Raw genomic sequence first — 7,795 nt, 5'->3', positions numbered from 1 at the left:
ATTAGAATTTCTGGAATGAGGGTGGGTTCATACATAGTAGGCAAAAGTCAGTGAGGAGGGTTAATTAATAGAATTACCTTAGCAAATTAGTAGAGGTAAGAAAGGGGACCAGATTGGCTTAAAGGCAGCATTCCCAGAAACCTACAAATGATTGGTGGGGCACAAGAAAAAGGTACAGAAAAAACCAGTTTACATAGGGTAAACCATGAGTATCTGGAGTTCATTTTGTTGTCCAGTTATAAACTCATTCCTGTCTCTTCGATAGGTTTATTTAAGTTTATTTAAGTGTGCACCTACTCTCCCACACAGATCCTGAGCTCATGGTAGAAAAGTGTGACCCAGACTTACGTGTAGGTTTTGATGTATTTATTATTTATGCATATGCTTTATCATAAGTACCTATAATATTATTTTTCTTGCCCTGTTGTAGAGTAAATGGTTATGTTTATTATCTTAATGTCATTCTTATGAGGGCTTGGTTGTATAAATAGAAATGCACTGATGAAGACTCAAGAGCCAGGGTGCTGAGTAAGAGAAGTATCTACTAATTACAAAGTGGATAGCCACCTAGTGCACTCTTTAAAAGTAGTTTAGAACAAAAGATGGAAAATATTATTCAAGTAAGGTATTACCTCAAAAATAGAACAGAGCAAACAGAACTCAATGACTCCTTGAGAAAACAAGAAATATTTGAATAAAGTCAAAAGATTAAAAAAAGAGAAGAAAATATAAAGTACTGACTATCAAAAACAATTGACCTGGAAAACTGGCTGAAGAGAGATTATTTAAAAATCAACAGACTCCATGAAAACCACAAACAAATAAAAAACCTAGATGCTGTGTATATATATATATATACCCACACCCACACCCACCCATATATATGTGTATAACTTAAGACAATACTGTTCAGATTGATTAGAACCAGAGGTCTAAAGGAAAACTCATTGTTTGTCAAATTCCAGAGCTTCCAAGTCAAAGAAAAAAATTCTGCAATAGCTAAAAACAAATAATTCAAATGCCAAGGAATCAGTCAGGATCTACAAGACTTAGCAGCAACTACTATAAAAAATTGAAAATCTTAGAACACAATATTTTAAAAGGCAAAATATAAGGGATTACAATTTATTCTGCAAAGCAGAGTACAATCCTACTGGGGGAAAAGATGAAGTTTTTAAAAATAGAATAAAGAACTTCCAAGCATTCCTGACAAAAAAAATATCCAAGCAGAATTGAAATTTTGAAATGCAAACATTAGAGTCAAGAGAAATATTGTATTTGTCCTTCGTTTTCAAAGAGGACCATGATATTAGCGAAATGATGACATGATTGGAGTTGACTTTTACTTGAGTGAGGGAGAGCTGTGCAAGGTCACCAGCCTCACTTTCTCCTCCTGAGCCATGTGGATTCAGTGACCAGATATTCATCAGGATGACTGGAGATGACCCAGGATGCAACAGGAGACCCTTGACCTTTTAGGATAAGGCCTTTTCAAGTACTCACTTAAAGTGAGGTAATGTCCATTCAAGGGATAGGCCTCTCCTCTTTAAGAAGTGAGTTAAGTGTTGGTCCCTTTAATTAAAAGAAAAGAAAACAAAAAAATCAAGCTGGAAGGGGAAAACCCTCATGGTTGCTGTTCCAAAAAGAAACAGTTCCCATTGACATCCACTCTAAATTCACTGAAAGCCAGGAGGGTTCAAAATACAGCCATTGAATGGAGCTTGGTCAGGGACCCTCTGTGGTCAATTATATGAGCTTCAGAGTGAAGTGGGGGAAGGAAGGAAGGAATGAAGGAAGGAAGAAGGAATGAAGGAAGGAAGAAAAATATAGAAAGCAACTGGAAGGAATTGAATGATGATGAGGGACTTATATTCTAATGTAAGAGAATTTGAAGAGATGTGTTTCTTCAGAAGTCTAATGTCTTCAAGGGTAACAGAGAGAACTAATTAAGACAAACACAAGGTCTGGGTTTGTCATTATTGTTGTTACTTTTGGTCTTATGAGATAAATAAAATAAGGGGGAAGGAACGCATGAGGGAAGAAATGAAGAACAAGGGAGAAGAACTTATTATTGCTAAAAGGTAGGTAAAAGGAGTGATTGATTATCGCAAGATGTCACTCCAATATGAACCAGATAAAGGAGGGTTGAACACACACACAGACTCACAAAGAGTTTGTATGGAAAAAATATATTATACTTACATGCAAAGAAATAACCTGGAACTCGAAAAGGGAATGGAAGATTTAAGAGGGAAAAGAGAAACAAGGAGGAAATATTCACAGGATAAACCAACTTTAGAGGAGTAATTATAAGGGATGATTAAAATGAGAGAAAGTATAAGAAACATATACTGGAGTTTGGGCTTAGTGAAGAGAAGAGAGGAAGAGCAATAAGAACAAACTGCTTCAATTTTTAAATTTGATGGAGAAAAAATGAGCCAAACAGGTAACTTGATGTTGAAAATTACCCACAATTTGAACCCAGAATTGAGGTGTCAGGAACAGTTTGGGACATGGGATATAGTATGGGGCCTTATCTTTGTTTGTGAAAGATGTTTTGAAGCAAAGCTGACCATATATCTGTCAATAATAATAATAGCCAACATTTATATAGAGCTTTAAGGTTTACTAAGGTACATAGCAATTGTTTCTTTTTTACCCAGGAACCCTGAGGGTCTTCCCCTCCCAGTTTGATTTTTTTTTAATTAAAGGATCCATGCCTTGAGTAACTACTTAAAGAAGCCTATTCATTGAATGGGTGTATATCACTCAAAGTGAGAATGTGTTAAGACCTTAGCCTGAAAGGGCCAGGGTCTCCCATTGCATCCTGGGTCATCTCCAGTCATCCTGATGAATATCAGGCCACTGGACCCAGATGGCTCAGGAGAAGAAAGTGAGGTTGATGACCTTGCACAGCCCTCCCTCACTCAAATCAAAGTCAACTGCAAGTCATGTCATCATCTTGAGGTCATGGTTCTCTTTGAGAATGAAGGACAATTACAACTAAGATACATACACACACATATACACATACATATACACACAAGTATACATAACACACACATATATATATATATATACACATGTACCTCTTTGATCTTCACAATAATACTGTGAGTTAGATGCTATTATCTCCATTTTACAGATGAAGAAACCATAAGTGGTTAAAAGACATAACCAGGGTCATTAAGCTAGTAAGAACTGAAGGCAGGATTTGAATTTATCTTCCTCATTCCAAGGCCATCACTCTAGTCACTATGCTACCTAGCTGCCTCAAGAAGAATGATATGTATTGACAATTTAACTGTTTACTTCTTCATTGACATTGATACCTTGTGGTTTTGGACTCTTCAAAGCAAAAAATATTGCCCTCCATCAGAATGAAATAAGCCATTACTGCTCTTTCTTAGTTGTATTGCATCTTGGGGGTAGGGTATAGTTGGGGAGAAAGGGGGAGTGAACACAAACAACTTGACCAAACTCTATCTTCTCTGAAACATGGGTAGCATACAATGAATACCAATTTTAATAAGAGCTATAATAATATAGACAAGGGAAAGATTATGACCCTCTCCTTCCATAGCTATACTTCGGGGGAAAAGTAGGAAAATCTGGTTTATACAGATAAAACATGTGTTAGACAAGAAGCCTCCTGTGATACATAAACACATTCAAGCACACACGCTGGTAAACAAAGAGCTTCTGCCCAAAGCTAAAAGAGTATTATAGGCTTAAGGAACATCCTTGATTACTACAGGGTGAATTGGGATCCGTGCCCAATTGCCTTTGGTAGCATTGGGTTAGGAGTGTCAAGTCATTAGTAGATGTATGGACTCCTAACCTAGTGGTGCCAGGTGCCATCATTATTGTAGTCAACTCTTAATACTTCTGGAGAAGGAAAAGTAGAGAGAAGAAAAGAAGAGAGAGACAGAGTGAGAGAGACAGAGCGAGAGAGACAGAGAGAAGAAAGCTAGTGTGTTTTTTGTGGGGGGTACTGAATTATGTACTTTGGCTATCCATCTATGCTGATCAAATAATTCAATAACTGCTAATTTTTCATTGTACTTTGTGCTATAGTCACTGTTGATAAACCAAAATGTTGTCCTTTATAATTTTAAACTGCAATATATATAGTTTTAAAATTTGAAAGTGAAGCTTATATGAAAGTCACATATAATCACCGAGCCATTCTAGATTTAAAGTTTCAGCTCTATGCCTTAGAACTGTAGAATTTTAGAAATATAAGATACACCAAGAGAAATCATCTAGTTCAATCTCCTGCCTTTGGAAAAAACCTAATGGGGAGACTATCTAAGAAAGAGAATGATCTATTTTTTTTCTTTATGTTTTCCAGAGTTGGAAATGATTAAATAGATTGTGGTTAATGAGTATAATGGAATATTATGGCATCCTATAACGACCACCACAACAATGAATATATGGATTTAGTGAAAAGTGGGAAAACTCATATGAATTGATGCAAATCAAAGAAAGCAGAACCAAGAAACAATATACTATGAGTACAATAGTATAAATGAAAACATTAGAAGCCATCAGAATTATGATCAAATGCATTTACCGATTTTGGTTTCAGATCTCTAGTGAGCAAACATATTTCTCTCCTAGAAGTACAGAAGTGACATACCATAAGATTATGTGATTATATTATAAGATTATATAATTATTATATAGTAAGATAGTATTATAAATGAGCAGCTAGGCAGTACAGTAGATAGAGTGTGGGATTTGAACCAGGAAGACTTGAATTTGAATCTTCCCCTGGGCAAGTCACTAAACCTCTTTGTGCCCCAGTTTCCTCATCTGTAAAATGAGTATAATAAAAGCACCTACCTCTTAGGGCTGTTTTGAGGATCAAATGAGATAATATATATAAAACACTTTGCAGACCTTAAAGGACTTTATAAATGCTAGCTATTATTAAATGGAGAATATTACATATCCTGAAAAGTGTTGTAATGGTTTGTTTTGATCAGTTGTGCTTTTTTACTCTTACAAGGGACCATATTATGGGGAATGGGGTTTCAAGAAGTAATAGTTGTATTTTTAAAAGCATTAATTAAACATTTTAAAATATGATCAGAGACTAAAATTTCTAATTTACTCCTCCAGTTCTCCGCAAATGATTAAAAAAAATCTCATACTCTAGCTTTTTAACCAATTGTGAATGAGACAACATCCTACTTCTTTTCATAAAAAAATAAATTGGTTAATAATACAACAATGATTAACATTTCCAATGAATAATGTCATCCTTCTGAGGGCTATTAAAATGTATTTTTGCCTTGAATTGTTCTTATTTTCATAAAAACTCATTTTTTGGTTCAAGTCATACCAATGAATTAACCTGTAGATAAAGAAATAACTAGCTCTATGTTACTTCAGAAATGGCACTACTAGGGATATTACATTTGGACAGATCTTGTTGCTTTTATTTGTTAATTTATCTTACCAGCTGTTGAATTCATATCTTGATATAATTTAAATGTTTCAGGTGAGTCCACAAAGAAAACAATTGAAATTAAAATCAATATATGGGGAGATCCTGCTTTTTAGAGAGTTTTACCTGCATTTGATGAAGCAATCTGAAAAGAGAAAATTAGATTAGAACCACAAAGAAGACTGCCATTTTGAGGAAAATCATCAAATAAAATGAGATGATGCAAATGATCTGCTATATTTTTCTCACATACTTTGTACCCTAAATCAATGCAATGCATCTATTTACACAAATTGGTTTGTGACTATTGGATCCATTGACAAAACGATCACAAGGTGGAGGGGACCTTGCTGGGTAGATCACATTACAATTTCTCATTTCTCTCTGAATCTCTCTATTGATTCAGAAGCCTGAGTCAGTGGTTACTGAAAGATTTTTTTTTAAACATTCTTTGTTCTAAAGATAAAATGATAATGTTACTTTCTCTAGTGTATTTGTAATATTTAAGAGAGTTTAAAAAAACAACTAACAATATTGTAAGATCTTAGAATGGTCTAAAGTGTTCTAATCACTTTTTTAAAAAAATTAATAATGTGTAATGTTTCTTTACCACAAAAATAACTGCAACAAGAAATTAATTGAACTTACCATCTTAAAACAGATGAGACTGACTCCAATTAATGACATCCATTTCCCAGGTATACTAGCCATTCTGCTAGACATTGACTGATTTTTGTTAGTAAAAAGGAAAAAAGAGAGCAAACTATGCTTTGGGCAGCCAGGATACCTGTAGTCTATCTTGGTAATGCTGGCAATAGACACTGGAACATAGCTCCACCCCTCTGACCTAAAACTCATTGTATTTGGAGAGGGGAGGATGGCAAAAAAAAGAAAAGAAAAGAAAAGAAAGAAATGAAAAAGACAACTACTCAACCAAGAACCTCAGATTACTTACATTTCAAATAAAAGTAAGAATATATTATTTGTCTGATGAGTTGCCTTCATTTTAAAATTTATGTTTAAGTGGTACCTAGGATCCTCTATATTTACTTTACATAAGTGAGGTCTTTCCCTGTTAGACTATAAACTTCTCTCTCAGACCTCAGCTAGCACTTTGCAGTGTGGTGAAATGGAAAAAATACTAAACTTGGATATATATATGCTCAAATTTTGACGCTGATATTTGCTTGTGTGACCATAAGTGTGACCACTTAAACTTTGTAAGCCTTGACCAGTAAAGTGGGGATAAAAAAAATCCTTACTTCATGGTGCTCTTTTGGGGAAAGAGCTTTGTTTACCTTAAAGTGAAGTTACAATTACCTAAATGTTAGTTATAATTAATAAAATTATCAGTGATGTTATAAAATTGTCCTTCACAAAGTCCTATTCTATTTTTTTTTATGAGAATGATAGCATTTATTTAGCATTTTAAGGTTTGCAAAGTGCTTTACAAATATCTTATTTAATTCATGCAGCAAATAGGTACTAGTTATTATTCCTATTTTTTGTTGTTTGGTCATTTCATTCATATCCAACTCCTTTATGACCTCATTTGGGATTTTCTTGGCAAAGATACTGGAGTGGTTTGCCATTTCCTTTACTAGATCATTTTTTAGAGATGGAGAAACTGAGGTAAACAGAATCAAGTGACTTGCCCAGGATCACACAGCTAGGAAGCTTCTTTTTTTTTACATTTAAAATTTATTTATTTATTTTTAGTTTCCACGAAATTTTGAGTTTAAAATTTTCTCCCCATCTCTCCCCTCCCCCCACCCCAGAACACTGTGCATTCTGATTACCCCTTCCCCCAATCTGCCCTCCTTTCTATCATACCCCTCCCTTCCCTTATGCCTATCTCCTTTATTTTCTTGTAGGGTAAGATAGGTTTCTATACCCCATTACCTGTATTTCTTATTTCCCATTTGCATGTAAAAACAATTTTTAACATTCATTTTTAAAACTTTGAGTTTCAACTTCTCTCCTTTCTTCCTTCTCCACCCATCCCCATTGAGCAGGCAAGTAATTCAATGTAATTTTTACATGTGTAGTTATGCAAAAGAATATCAGTGTAGTTTTCCTTGATAATTTCATGAAAGATGATGTCTAGGCTCTTTTTTTGATCATGGCTTTCAGGTAGTCTCATAATTTTTAAATTGTCTCTCCTGGATCTATTTTACAAGTCAGTTGTTTTTCCAATGAGATATTTCATATTGTCTGCTATTTTTTTCATTCCTTTGGTTTTGTTTTATAATTTCTTGATTTTTAATAAAGTAATTAGCTTCCATCTGCTCCATTCTAATCTTTAAGGAATTATTTTCTTCAGTGAGCTTTTGGATC

This window comes from Notamacropus eugenii, chromosome 2 (genome assembly GCF_028372415.1).
Source record: "Notamacropus eugenii isolate mMacEug1 chromosome 2, mMacEug1.pri_v2, whole genome shotgun sequence".
NCBI classification, from domain to species: Eukaryota; Metazoa; Chordata; class Mammalia; order Diprotodontia; family Macropodidae; genus Notamacropus; species Notamacropus eugenii.
Note: the sequence above shows the minus strand (reverse complement) of the source record.